Genomic DNA, 15,788 nt, shown 5'->3' with positions numbered 1-15,788 from the left:
CACTTCTGGTCCATGGCCATGTCTATCTGATTATACAGATTCTTCATTTTACTCGCATATGTATTCACTCTTGTTGTAAACCAACATTTAATGAGTGTACTATATATGCTTAATATTTGGGTGGGAAGAGCATATACTAATGAAATGTAGATTCTGTTCTAAAGACACTTAGAATCTGGTAGGAGAGAGAACACAGACACATTCATAAATAACCAGCATTTTAGAGTGCTTACTGTAGATATGTGAAGCAATTTACACAGATTAACTCATTTAATATCTGTAACAACACTGTGAGGTGGGTACAATTACTATACTCTCCCATTACTTTTACTATGAGGAATGCAGAGGTAAAGTGATAACTCATACAAGGTGACAGCTTGTTCATGGAAGAACCATGAAGCAGGACGGGAAATCAGTTTTAGGCTAAGATGACTGAATGACGTGCCAGTGTACCCGGCACTGATGCAGAATCTTTGGAGAACTTAGAGCAAGGGCGTGATGAAACATTAAGAAGGTCAGTCAGATTTTTAGCAAACAGGCAGGGTGGATTAGATTAGGAGAGCCTCTGGGGAGGAGATTATGAGGCAGTGGGGGCCCAGGAAGCATGATAGCTGTGAGGATGGGTCAGAAAGCACAGAATAACAGCATTTAGGGACAAGTAATAGATGTAAAGAGGTTACAAAACACCATTGGGAAGGATGTCAGAGATGGACCAAGGCCTGGGAGATGTGAGCTTTGTTAGAGTTTTGCCATTAACTAGTTGTGCGCACCTTTTGGCAAGAAACTTTTCCTCTTAATTCTGTTTTCTCAGATTTCAAGTGAAAAATAATTAGAAACTCTAAAGTGGAAGCTAATATGCTTTATTTATTTTTTATTTAAAAAAACGATAAAACATTTTATAAAAATTTATCTATTATTATTTGAAAATTGTACACAAAAATCTGGAGTTTCTTCAAAAACTGGAGGACTTGATAACACTGGGTTCCTGATTTCATGTGACAGCAATATGCTTAACCCTGAGTAGTAGCTGTCTCTGTAACAAGGTCACCTGCTTCCCCAACCTACTCACCTCCATCCCTCAAGTTTACTTCAGTCATATCAATCATATTGCCTTTCTGGGCTCTGTAGGCATTTGAATATTTTAAGCACTGGACTATTTGATTTTTGCCTTTCTTCCATTTGTAAGTCTTGTGACCCTGTCATTCTCATATGCATATCTTTAAAAATGGGGGTGGTGGTGGTAATAGTTACAGTTAGGGTAAAGATTTCTTTTGTGCACTATGTTCTAAGTGCTTTACATATATTATCTCATTTAATCTTTAAAATAACGCTTTGGCATGGATATTACTTTTACCACTATCCCCATGGTCCAAGTTAGGAACAAAGGCCTAGAGAGGCTAATTTGACCAAGGTCACAGGGCAGCTAAATGGTAAGTCAGAATTTGAACCCAGCATTCTGACTCCAGAGCTAATGCTATTAAGATCTTAATACTATTAAGATCTTCAGTGGGAAGGCCAGTGAAATTTGGAGAAAGGCTAGTTGGCTCTAAGTAATGGAAACATGATGATCCGTTTATCATCACAGACATGAAGGGGATGAATATGAGATACATATTACTCTAGTTAGAGGAGCGACACTCCTCAGCCATTGTGATTTTCCATACCATGCGTTAATCCACCAGCAGAAGAGACCCAAAGTAGTCCTAGTGGCAATGAAGCATTAAGGATGGAGTAAGAAAGGCTTTGAAAAGGATTTAAGAATTAAGGGGGGGATGGAATTCAGAGTGACAGCTCAAGATTGGGGGAGGGTGGTCAGATATGTGCTAGCCCTTCTGCCAAGAAGCTGTGAGAGCAAACTCAGGATTTGGATGGAGGCTGGGCAGGTGAGATATTGCTGTACATTCATCAAACCAAGCTTACAGACCACGGCGAGCAAGTTGTTTTTACAAGACTATCCAGAGTGCCGGTGGGCAGTAGAGCTACAGGGAAGGCGAAATGACTATTTAAAACTGCTGATTTACTAGCTGTGGCTATCCAAAATATATAATACATTTTAATAAAATATGGAAAAATGTACATAATGCTCCAGGACTTATGACTTTATGGCTGATGAAAAAGTTTAAATATGAAACCACAAGTGGCGTATTTTTCCTAAAACATATATAAGCATTTTTCTGCTTTGATTATTGTAATTTTCATTTCTCCCTTTTTATTTTATTTTTAAAATTCCTTTTATGAGAAAAATAGTTATGGAAAATTATGAAAATTATATCATTAATAAGAGACATGGATTGCAATGACACAGATGGACCTAGAGGTTATTATGCTGAGTGAAATAAGTCAGAGAAAGATAAATACCATATAATTTCACTTATATGAGGAATCTAAGGAACCAAAAGAACAAATTAATCAAAAAGTGACTCAAAAATATAGTGGACAATTTGGTGATGGACAGAGGGGATGGGTGGCTGGGAGGCTGGGAGAATGGAGTGAAGGGTTAAAGAAGTACAAATTAGTAGTTGATGAATGGTTACAGGAATGGGGAGCATGGCATAGGGAATGCAGTCAGCATTAATATATTGACTAGGTGGAAAACCAGAGAAGAGAAGGAGCAATTCGGGGGATCATTTTATAAACTATATAAATGTGTAACCAATGTACTATATGCTTGAAACTAATAAAAAAAAAAAAGAGAGGCAAATGGAACACACACACACACACACACACACACACACACGTATATATATAAATAGAAAGGATAGTCTTTATAATAACTAGACTGATTGAGAAGAATGTTTTTAGAAGAATTGATATGTTTTTAGAAGAATTGATAATAAACAAAGTTCAGAATTCTTTTTTCCATTAGGAAAATTTATTAAGCCCCTATTCTGTTCTGGGATCTAGGTGGGAGGTAGAGGGAAGGAAAAAAAAATATATAATTAAGATTCACTGTAGGCTTCAAGGAAATTATAATTTGCTTCAGCTATCTGAGGCCTGGTGACAGGGGCTGACATTTATTTTGGTTGTTTTGAGGAACATGATCACCTACTCTAAAGTGTGGATTGACCCACTGCTCCAAAACATCTGCCTTTATTTGCCCGACACCATAGGCCGTATGTCAGGATGGAATTGGGCAGAATCCTGCACTGATATCAAATCTCTAGTCTGATACACTAAGCAATGCCTTTCATTCTCTTTCCGAAGTGTGCAAAATATGTGTAAGTTCTAATATTAAATTTCTGTTTTCTAAATCAATTCATAAAATGGAAAATGATTTAGCCAGCTCTGCATAAACTGCCTTTATTGTCTACTTCTGTTAAAACTGCTTTTAAAAGTAGAGAGAGTAATTTTAGGGCAGTACTCATGGCTTATGCTGTTTTTTACTTAAGGAAAAGGTTAAGACACCTGTGACCAGGATCGGCAAGGCAGGAACTTGTGAGAAAATGAGATTAGATTTGGGATCAGCTTTGTAGACTAAATGCTACCAGTTTTGAAAAGTATGATAATCAGTTGTTGTATCCAAGGGGTGGCTTGGCCTGATTTCCATCACTGTCCCCAAAGCCACTCCAAGTAAACTTTTTATAGAATTTATATAAAAGCAGTGGGTTTGCTAGGCAAATTCTGGCTCACCAAAAGCCCACAGTACCCCCTTCCAACCAGAATGAGTCCTCTGAGCAACTCTTACATAAAATTCTGGAGTAACCCCCAGCTAAAATTCATTTTACAGAAGCTTTACAGCTGCTGCCAAGCCCCAAACTCAATCATGTCCTGGTACTATTATTAGAGTCATTCCTCAGGGCTAACAAAACTCCTTTCAACAAGCAAACCTTCCTTCAAGGATTAAATCAAAGATGTACAGTGAAGGACGGATTGGTTTAACTGATATGGCTGGGAAGACTAGAAAAGGAAGTTGTTCTGAAGGTGGAAAAGAGAGAACGTGAATGTTGCTACACTACTTGGAAAGGCAGGCCTGCTCGGGGTTGGGGCTCCATGAAAACAGTCCAGGAAGTGGTGATCAGGACCCCAAGATATGTTCTCTTCCTTTCAGAATTTTGCCTTGTGTGGGGAGTAATAGTGAACCAAGAGAGCCAGCTCTTAGAGGTTACTAGGTCCTTCTTCTGAAATAGGTTATGTGGTCATTCATTCAGGCTCCTTTACTAACCTGTAGGTACACTTGGTCAAGTCGGTCTATTCATTTCAGTGTTAACCTTGCCAGAGCTTTGTCCTCATCTGAAAAATGAAGGTCCTAGACTTCTCGATTTAAAGTTTGTTCCAGCTGTATAGATACGTGTTTCTAGGTGGGATCCAGGGGACTACAGTGATGACTTCCAGAGTGGCTCTATTCATCACGGTCGATTTTACAACCTCAGGAGTTCCCTGGGTGAAATTAAAAACTCGTCCCCTGTACATAAGGGCAAGGAGAGACCAAAGAAAGAGGTAGGCTATTCCAGATTGGTAGGTGGCAGTTGTGACAGGCACAGGAACTTATATATGAGGCTCGTCTTGGGCTCTGCAGGACAAGGAGATCTCCATACCTGTGTGCTAGAATCTTGAGTTTATACAGTGCCCTTAATGGAGTCCAGGCATGTATACAGTCTAGATGGTCTCAATAACACATTACTCTCTCAAGGCTGCATCTTTGAAGTGGCTCTTCGTGAGGGAAAGTGAGGGGGAAGAATGTACATTCCAAAAACAGAGGATGGGGACAAGGAGCCGTTGACTGCCCAGGTTCAACTCACAGGTCAACCAGGAGTCATATCCTTTATATAACCTCCTCCAACAACCACAAATTATAAAGGTTATCTTGATATAAAAAAAAGGAGAAGAAAAGAGACTGACTTGGAGTTCCTCGCTTCAAGCAGCCTCTATATTTTGGTAAGTGAAGTGAGTCTCATACGCGTTCACAGCGTATATGGTTCTTTATTTCACTCAGCCCCTTTAATTACACAGAATTCGCTAAACTGCAGCAAATCCATTGCAATAGTTAGAGGAAGAGTGAAATAGGGTGTAATTGATCTGTTTCTTTTGATTGACTTATGAAAGTCTTAACTACTGTCACATTTTACTCAAAATCTGAGTTTTTTTAAGTTGTTCAGACAAATAAACTTTTTTTAAGTTTGAGAGATAAGTTTTATACATAAACCCTGAACGAATGTGACTAAAGCTCCATATTTATACATCTCAAATATTTCTGTGCTAAGTTAAATCAAGGATGTGTAACTAATGTTGTAAGAATATGGCAAGTGGAGTGGAGAAGGAAATAGTTTATAAATTTTAGAGTCATTGTAATTAATAGAAGGAAATACATAAGCTATTTTCATGTAATCAAATACACATGAACAATTTCCACTTGCATTATGGGCATGGATTTGAATAGAGAAGAAGCCAACTTTAAAGTTCTTTATTTTTTTGGCATGTGAAGAACATGTGGAATTAACTATATTGAAACATACATCTAAAAATTAACTGCATAAACAAGTTAATATTCAACTCTTTCAGGACAGTGATAGTCTTATTTATTTCTTAATTCTTAGTACTTCCAATCATACTTGTTACCCAAAAGGCATTTGGTACATTTTGAGAAAAGAAGGAAGAGATTTTCCTCATGAAACAGCTGGAGAAACGCCATAATTGCTTAAATCTGAGGAAGAAATTATCGTTTTCAAAAAGTGTTAAAAATCCACAAATAAAAACCAGATCATTTTATCGAGTGCAGTTGAATCTGTTCTTTTAACAAATGTTTATTCTTTGACTCCAGTATGCTGGATAATGTGTTATGTCTACCATAGCTAAGAAAAGGAATAAGACACTCCTTGCTCTTAGGGAATATTCAATGAATTAGGAGAGATTAAATAAACATTAGCAAATAACAACCAAGATATAGTGTGATATAAATATTTGTTGTGTGAATGTTCAAGTGAGATACTACTTTTAGTTGATGGGATTTATCGAATACCTATTACATACTAGGCACTTTAAAAATTACTTCCCTCACAAAAGTGGGCATTATTATACCTATCCCACAGACAATGAAACTGAGGTATCATGTGAAGAATTCAGAGCTATCACTTTGTGTGAGATGATTGGGACTCTTTTAATTACCATATAACACCTTAAAGGATCAGAGGAGGTTCACACAGGAAGTAACACTGTGACTGAGCTTTGTAGACCTTGTTCCTAGTCGAGTCCTGCCCTGTAAAGTTTCTCCATCATATCATTGTTCTGTGATCTTCCTTCCTTCCTTTCCTTGCCAACCCATTCTAAACTAATTCAGTTATAATCCTTTCTTGAGAATTCTCAAACTGAACTTTAAGGAACAGAAGCAATCAGACTTGGTATGTAGGAGCTTTGGACAGTGTTGGAAACTCTCATTCACCATGTGGAAGAAGCTGGACCAGAGTCGCGAAAATGATGCTCAAATACCAATAAGAGCAGAGATGAGAATGAGAATGTGTGTGTGTGCGTGTGCGTGCATGTGTGAGAGCGTGTTTTAGTTTTCCTAAGTCCCAATAGTAGCCCCTTCCTCCCTTGCTATGAGAAATACTCCAGAATACTTCCAATCCTTTGACTAACTGAGCTCTTTTATTTTTCCCATCACTTTCAACCAAAAAAAAAAAAAAAAGGAAGAGAAAGAAGACTCTCTCAGTTAGTTTAGGTTTCCCAGAAAGCAGCACCTGCAGCAGGTGGGACTGTACGGCTGCTTCACTGATGCAGTCCTAGGGAGCAGGGGTGATGGAGAGGGGAGTGAGACAGGGAAGGCGGGATGCACATGATGAAGATGTGTTATCTCCATTATGGCCTCCACTTGATATTAAGTACAAATGATTCCTCAAACTTCTAAGGGGAGAAATTTATGCACTGACTCCTATCTCCTAATGCTCGAAAGTTTGCCTGATGGGGCATTGATTCTCTGCTCTTCTAAGTGGCACCACGTGGTAGCTTAGGGGATCCCCAGTACCAGAGGGAGCCTCTGACACGAGAAGTGAGGTGTGTGGTACAGGCATGAAGTAAGCCACTATTGAGCGTGTCTCTGTGGAACTGGCCAGAGTCCATGCAGAGTTGGTAATAGCGGCACCTACTTCACATGGTTGACGTCAGAATTAAACGTTAATGCAATATGGTATATAGAACAAGTAAAGGACATGGGACAGCTAGTTAGCATTTAGTAGATATTAACTATTGTTATTATTACTACTTCTTATACCACTACTATGAAAGGTCTTAGAAAAGAATGTCACCATAAGGGTATATAGGATGGGTTAGAATGGGAAAGAAAGTGGAGATAAGATCAGTTAGTTCCAGGAGCATATTGAATAAATTAATCAGAAGTCTATTGAAATAGTTCAGGTGAGCAGGTAAATAAAGCAGGTTGGTATATTTTAAAAATAACTTGATCCTCTAACTATATCTTCTTATTACTATTAATATTAAAAATTGGTATGGAAAAATATGTACCAATAGAACATCAGTGGAAATATAAATGGCAACTGAGTCTTACTTGGTCTTGGTATCAAGGAAACGATAGGGGGCGGTAGGGACTGAGGAAAACTGGTGAGTATAGGCCCGCCGTAAAGGAGTAGCAATTGCTCAGTAGCAGTTTATTAATGATATTTGAGAAATCAGACCACATGCTGCCAGATGTTCTGAGTTTTGAAGGGTACCTGAAATCCTGAGATTTATATAGGATCACCTACATTTTAATAATGGGTTCAAATTTTTCTAAAACATTGCCTGAGGTAAAGAAAATATCTTTACAGGTCTCTTGTAAGCCATAGTTGTTCATCTGCAACCTCTGTACGTAAGGGATGTACACAGTAGCCAGATGGTAAGCCTGTGACTTCCCACGGTGCAGGAACCGCCTCATATTCTTATCCGTATACTCAGTATTAGCAGTATCTCACGAGCACAGATATCAGTAAAATAATCCTTTCTGTATAATCTGGGTGGGACAGACACAAGAGCATATAATTATAATACAGTGACAGAGATGTGTCCAAGATATTATGAGAGCACAGAGATAAAGCGGCTAAGGGAGTCTATATCCAGTAAGACTTCCTGGAGGAGGTGACAGAGCACTGCTGAGTCGTAATATAAAAACGCCTAATGTAAGACGTATGTAGTTTTCAGTATTTGCTTTAACTATCACTTAGAGTACCTAAAGCAAGTATTAATATTTAAAGAAACACACAGTAATTCTGTACCTTATTTAACTTCTTGTTATGGAAAACAATAAATGCATTAATAATTCCACATAGGAGTGAAATATTTGGGGAAGCAGAAAAAGACTGTCAAACAATGAAATATATTATTTCCTTAGAAAATAACCAGGTCATCTGACAGGAAAAATTATTTCAAAATTATAAGAGTACATGTTTGGCCAACATTAAAGGGAATTGACATTATATTTATTGTCTTATTTGCTTCTCAGACTTGGAAAATATGGCGGACTTTTATCTAATAATCAGATAAGACTGCTTTTTCTTTCTTAAGAGACACAGATTTTATCTTTAGGAGACAGTAGAGAACTTTTATATGCATAGTTTAGCAGTAAAATAATTAAATCTCTTAGAAATACCCTTTAAAATTATTCAGGTTTATAATTGCATTTGAAGATTTTCAAGATCTTTTTGAAATCTGAAATTGTATTTTTTTCATGAAAAAGGCAATATTTTTCTTGATACAGATATACATCATTTAAAAAACCTTGAATAGATACATAGTCAAACTTGCTAAATCAGTTTAATTAGCATTTTATCAACCACTAATATGAGCAACGTGAAGGATCTGAAAGTGAAGGATCACATTATTTTGAGTCAGTCACTATCATATATTATTTTAAATTCTGTTTATTTTTCTTTCTTTTGATAAAAGATGTAAGAGAGTGACATTTTAGAAGGGAATACATTGATGGGGAGAAATAGTGTTCAGGACTGGGAAGCTGTGTAAAGTGCCCTAGACACTCACGGAATTCTGGTTCCAAGGTCTAGTTCCTGGTACCATTAAATGCTAGTAATTCTGGCTTTGGATAATTAATAATTATAATAAGCCAGAGGGGACATAGAGTCCAATTTGTTTTCAAACCATTTGAAAGAGGGTGAAAGGGTTTTAAAGCAGCTTCATGTTATAAATGGTTCTGTAGATGAGATGTTTGTGATGATAAGTAAAGAACAAGCTGTTCTTAAACACTTAAGAAGTATGTGCTTAAATAAACAGATGAGCTCTGTGCAAATTATTTAAACCTATTCTAAATACTGTCGTATCTGGAAGGAAGCCGAAAGGTTATTCAATGGCATTTTGGATTTACCACCATACATATCTTTATCTGAAAATACTTTGCTGAAAATGTCACTAGTAAATAATAAAATTACTTTTCTTAAAGCACTCTATAACTCTCACTGTTCATTCCAGAAAAGAATCTAAATCAGTGTTTTTCAAAGTAATATCAGTACATTATTTTCAAAAGCCTTGTTTCACTAGATTGTCTCTCTTCCTAAATAGATAATTTTAAGGTTGAAAATTTTTAATTTATCTTTAAATAAGATATCTTGAGTTTGGCCCAGGAGTGCTTTGACACACAATAGCAGATGGAGTAGAGTATGGAATTGGAGACAGACCTGCTGCTTGGCCTATGAACAGTCCTGGTGACAGATGCTGAGTGAAATCAATCTAACAAGCAAGTTAGGATAGCCAAAATGGTATGGTATAAGAAAACTGGGTTTTAAGAGGGGCAGAGTAAGAAGAAATCAAGCGATGCTTGATGATCAGGAGATCCCACTGCTCATGTTCCCAGCAAGGGTGTTGGGAAGAACAAGGCAAGAACCAGTACTAAATAGTGTGAGTAAGAAGGCAGGTAACTAAGATAAAAAGACTAAGGTCTGGGAATCAAGGCAGAAAATAGAGTCATAGAACGGCAAAGTAGGTATAGTAGACACTTGTCCAAGGTGCCAGCCTCCATTCCTTTTTTTCCTGTCACAGGTCTCCTTTAGGAAACTAGCTACATGGTGAGCATGACTGCACTCAGCACCTGGGGTGAGCCCTGAATCGCCTGAGCCAAGCAGCCTTTGTCCATGACCTTTCCTGAATCAATCATAGTGGATGTCAGGACTTTGATAAGACTTCTAAAATGCACATGCTCTCTTCTTTCTCTGGCACTGCAGCCAGATCTGGTATCATGAAGGGAGCCATACTGAAGAAAAAAGTCAAAATTAGGAGTATTGAAAATGGACTCAGGCCCAGCCTGCTTCTCAGCCCATCTTCTCCTATCGAATTGTTGCCCACCTGCAAGTTCAACTTTCACCTGAAATTCTAGAACCAGATCTTAGAATTGGGGACAAAGTTTTTGAATAGGACCTAAACTCTAATTTTATAATGTAGGACGAAGGAAAACATAAACATGCATAAACATATTAAATATTTAAAATGAATTTTCTTTATACTCAATATCTACACCAGTAAGTGAGGCAAATCTGTGTAATCATTCTCCATTTTAATTGGCACAAAAAAATGTATGTGAGAATAATATGGTGACAAATACAACTAGGTTAAAAGTCTTTGCTATCCTCTCCCGGAGCGACTATACTTATTTATTGTTATAGTCCCACTGTCTAGTACAATTATTGTTTGGCAAATTGAATGGATAACCTCGTGGTCTGCCTGTGGGTTTTCCCCAAAGCTGACTTGAGATAAGGAGTTGGGTAAAGGTGGTTTATTTGGTATGTAAACTAAAGCAGCCATGGATGTAGAGTAGTGAGACAGGAGAAGAAGAACCGATAAAAGCTACCACTGTAGGCAACAGGAGTGCAACCGTGTTGGGGGCATTCTGAGAAACCATGTGCAACATGTCTGAGAATTGTCGCCTGGGACAATGGGGAAGCTAGGATTTTATCTTCCACGTTCCCTTCTTCACTAGGTGGGGACTGTCTGAATCCCGAGAGGGTAACTCGCCAACACTTCTCTGCCTAGTACGGTAGCACAGGGTCCCAGTGTGTGGGGAAAACCCTCGGGTAAAGGAACTGGGAGAGTCAGGAAAGGAGGGAGATGCCAGTGTGCAGGAAACCACTTATCACACTTGCAGGTGGACTTGGAGCTTATCGAGAGGATTTGGGGTGGACACCAATAGCATCTGCCACATTGGAAATGAGGACACCTGTTTTTATCTGGCCAATCTCTCCTACCAACTTCTTCCGGTCACAACATCTCCACTTCATTTGGTGAACTGATGTCTCTCCACTCCATGCATTTCTGGTGTCTGTTAATGAAGAAGTGCTGGATTCCACCCTACTGCCCTAGAAGTTTTTATGTGGACACTGAAAGGAAGAGATCTCTCTTGCCTCCGACTTCATTGACTTGAATGATATAACCTGGAGTTGTGTATAGCCATGGGTTGTGTATAGCCAACCCCTTTTGTTGCTGCAAGGAAGAAGCCATCTATAATAGGAGAGAAGGGTGCCAATACATTCAGAGAGATGCAAAACCAAGGAGTAGAGAGAATCATAGAGACAAGACTGAGTTTTTAGATGAAATTATTCCTTAAGGCTCACATGCTCCTGTCAGGAAAGTACCCCTGACTTACCTAGTCTCATGAGGAAATCAGTTATCGACTTTCCACTTTACTCCACCCCCAGTTGTTTTTCTTTGCATATGCTAGTCTGAACTGGATTTCTCTCGTTTGCAACCAAAATAGTATTAACCAATTTGTTTTATAAATACACACATATATATGTAAATATGCACAATTATATACGCACACACACATACATATGTACATACATACACATTTTTTCTCTATTGATATATCTTTATGTATAGAATATGTATATTTAGAATATATATTTATTCTACAATGTGCCAAATATTTCATTGACATAGAGCAAACATTAAATTCTAGGAGGCTGAGAATCCTAAAATAAACCACACATGCTTCATCTACACTAATGGAAAAGTAACAGCTGTGAAAAAAATAATTATCTCTGCTCTAGGGGCAGAAGAAAAATGGCATGAATCTTGTGTGGTCTACAGAAGAGCAAATCTCTTTAAAAGATCCTGAGTCCAGCCCATATAAAGATGGGTTTTATACACAAGTTTTATTTAGGACAACAGAGTGCAAGGATTGTGGCAGGCGTGGTCCGTCAAGAGAAGCTGGGTAGCAGCAATGCGTCCTTGGTTTTAGTGTGTTTTCCAAAAGATTTTTTTTTTAAAAAGTTCTTTTACTATACATCTATTATCTCAATTACAAATTAAGATAATAAAAAAGTGACATCTTAAATACCCTTGAGTTTTCCTCTTCTTTTTGTTTCAACTATTAGAAACAAGTTTATGAAGTAAATAGCTTGACAGTATCGTTACCTACCTTATGGAGCTTTATTATTATTATTTTTCTTTTGTTAAATAAAAAATTTCTATACATCTATCAATCTACTCCTATAAAACCGTATTTATTTACTGCTTGATTTTCTATTTGACACGTCCATGACACTTATTCAGATTGAAAAAAAAAGCTTCACAATATATATAATCCAAGGTATTCAATATAAAAACAGCAAATCAAATTTGAGAAAGCATAAGAAATTGACTTATGCATGATTCTGATGAGAAAACGTGATGTTTAATATAATTTTACAAAATTTTGAATAATTTGTTGGCTAGGGATTGTTCTAGATCTAAAATAATGGGCTGCATATCCAGGTCTCCAAAAAAGCCTGCAGACGATTCCTGTTATCGGAGAAGTTATACCAAGAAATTACTGTGAGACTAACCTGTCCTTCCTTTTGAGTTCTGAGAAGACAGATTTGGAACCATGGGGCTGGCAACCTGATATTTTAGTCCCACTGCCAGGGGAATGTTGATCTCAGGTAAACACTGCCCATGGAGAGGTTGTGCCAAGGTAGGGGCATTGGAGGGGTATTTACCAGGAACAACTGGAGGCAGTGAGCTGGAGGGAGAGTGCAAATAATAGCTAAAAAGGAAAGGGAAGGTCACAGTGAGCATCGGGTCTGGAGGAGCTTAGGGCAGTAAACAGGAAATGAGTCTGAGAGCAGGGAGAATTGGGAAGAAGTTGGATCAAGAGGCTGAGTGTTAACTGTGTAACGAGTAGGAGGATCGAAGGCCAAAGTTTCTGGAATGACAGCAGGAGACTTGGATAGCTCAAAGCAGCCATTCAAAGCCAGACATTAGTCACCAATCAAATAACTGAAATCAAAACTGTGAAGTCAATCTATTAGTTACTTACAACATGGCAAATAACTTGCTAGATTAAATTATTTTTCCCAAAGTGGTTTCACAGATTTACATTCTTACTTGCAGTGTATGGGAATTCCCATTGCTCCACATCCTCAGCAGCAGTTAGTATCATATATTTTTTATTTTAGCATCATCAATATTAAAATAAAATCTCATGTACCTCATGAGAATCAGGGTTGAGAGCCAATTTTCTATAATATGAAAGAATCAGACTAGATAGATAAGAATAGGCACTGACATTTAGAATAGTCTTGTGGGAAAATCACTTCTTGTGTTAAGTAATCCTTGTTTCTAAAATTAAGATAATACTTCCTAAAGTTGTTTGTGAGATTTTAAATGCATCAAGGCATGCAAAGCATATTGTGTTCACAATGTTAAATATTTTTATTATATCTTTACCATAGTGTTAACCAAATAGTAAACAAATGTTCCTGTATATATTCTTCCATGGGTTGTGGTAGGCCTCCTCAAATATTTCGACATTCTACAGTTTAATCAGTCACTCATTCAGGAGGCAGAAAAACACAAAAAGCACTTTTTTAGTCATTATCTGACAATGCCAAAGGAAAAAAATCATGAGAAAAAAAGTGATTAGATAGGAGGCAAGAGAAAATGAGGATGATTTATCTTCTCTAGGATTTCCATTATTATAAATATCTTCATAAAAATAATGAACAGCCAAAGATATTTATTTTCCCTCAAATTCAAACTACTGGTTTAAGAACTATTTTTCTTAATTTTCTAAGTCTAAGAAATAAAATGGAGGAAATAACATTTAAATAGCACTTGTCATCCACATACATGTAAAATAATTTCTACTAATATAAAATTTCAGATATGTTATAATTTCCGAAGAAAGAAGACATGCCAGATGCTGTCAGTGGGATCAGTGTAGGTTGAATTTTGGCCTTATAAAAAGCATTGTTTTTATGTGAAATCAGCATACTGAAAAAATATAACCTGAAGTATGAATATTTATAATTAGCAACAACTGAGCATCTATACCAATATGCCATTATGTTAATTATAATTTAAAGCAAAAAAAATAGCATATTATTTAGCACATAGGAGTAAATAGACCAAATTTATTTTACTTTTGAGGCAATGTTGTAAATAAGTCAAATATTTTTTGTCACCTACATCATAACCAAAACAAAGTACCTTTGAATTTATGAGTCAAACTGTCACATTTTTTTTACTTGAATTCCTTATGTATTATTTTGTAAATAATTTAAACTATATATAAGATTGTACCAAAGACAAATGTAACCAGAAACCCTACCACAATTAATTTCTAGTATTCATATTTAAATGTTTAATAAACTCTAGAAGTTTACATCTTTCATTAGCATTCTCCTTGGCTTACTGGGCTACTCAGATTCAGATATAATACCTTAGAATAGCCAGTTTAATATATTCACTTGTTGTTGCCTTGTTCCAACCATTCTTCCCTACCACATTTCTAAAAATACTTAAAACTTCCCATTTATACTTGAATTGTTGTCATCCTTGGTCACCTTAAGCCAATCAGTGTATTAGCTCAGACGGGTACTAGTGAGCTGGGCCAATCAGGATCAATAAGCCTATGGTCTGAGATTCCAACTGTGGGAAGCAGACTTTCTTTTTTTCTGCTGGAAACATATAATATGGAGACCTTCTTAAAACCAAGAGGAATACCTGTTGGGAATGGAGGAACCAGTCAGGAAATATTGCTGAGGAGTAAGTGGCAGCAACTACATTTCCGTTGCTTTGGTTTTGTTTTTTGTTTTTGGTTTTTGTTTTTTCCTTAGGCAAGGCAACCCTTGGTCGACCTCACAGGTTGCAAGGACCTTGTCTGTTTACAATCATTCGTTCATTCATTCATTCATTGTTATTTATTTATTTATTTTACACCTACAGCACCTGGTCTTCCTAGGTGGTCTTCCATCCAAGTACTATCCAGGCCCAACCCTACTTAGCTTCCGAGATCAGATGGGATTGGGCTTGTTCAGGGTAGCATGGCCATAGACTACTGTCACAGTGTTTTAATCACTGGATCAAGCTTCTTTTGAAATAAAACCTACTTTGAAGTTTTCACTTATTTGAGTCAATAAATTCCCTGTATTGGTTAATGCAGTTTAAGATGGATTTTTAGCTACTAGCAACCAAAGTCATCTTGACAAATATAGTAAGCTATGGTAATCCATTTTTACACTGCTCTCAGCTCCACGAGGTGGTTGGAACAGCTAGGAGATCTGTCCTTCCATGCAGTCTTAGCTTTTGCATAGAACTGCTCTTTCTAAAATGTAGAATATTATATGGCTAGCCCACTGGGTCTGGTGTTAGAAGAGGTAGGCTATAGTGTTGGTTCTGATGATTTTTGGATTAAGTGAATTAGCTAATTTATTTAATCTCAGTTTCTCTGTAGAATGGGGAAGTGGGCCTTCAGTGTGTTTGTTTATCTATCTGTCTATATATTGAAGCACAACCTTTTTTTCAGAAGAAATTTTATGTTGAACCCCCCAAAATAAAGCACATATGATTGTAACTTACAAGAAAGGTTAATTGTC

At 37.1% G+C, this 15,788-nt stretch overlaps 1 pseudogene; it reads right to left on the bottom strand.

Moving 5' to 3' along the window:
- Positions 1-15,129: 15,129 nt before the first annotated feature.
- On the bottom strand, positions 15,130-15,248 carry LOC118602263 (annotated as a pseudogene).
- Positions 15,249-15,788: the final 540 nt, after the last annotated feature.

Source organism: Rousettus aegyptiacus, unplaced genomic scaffold (genome assembly GCF_014176215.1).
Source record: "Rousettus aegyptiacus isolate mRouAeg1 unplaced genomic scaffold, mRouAeg1.p scaffold_m13_p_4, whole genome shotgun sequence".
NCBI classification, from domain to species: domain Eukaryota; kingdom Metazoa; phylum Chordata; class Mammalia; order Chiroptera; family Pteropodidae; genus Rousettus; species Rousettus aegyptiacus.
Note: the sequence above shows the minus strand (reverse complement) of the source record. Positions and strands in the feature narration are given on the sequence as shown.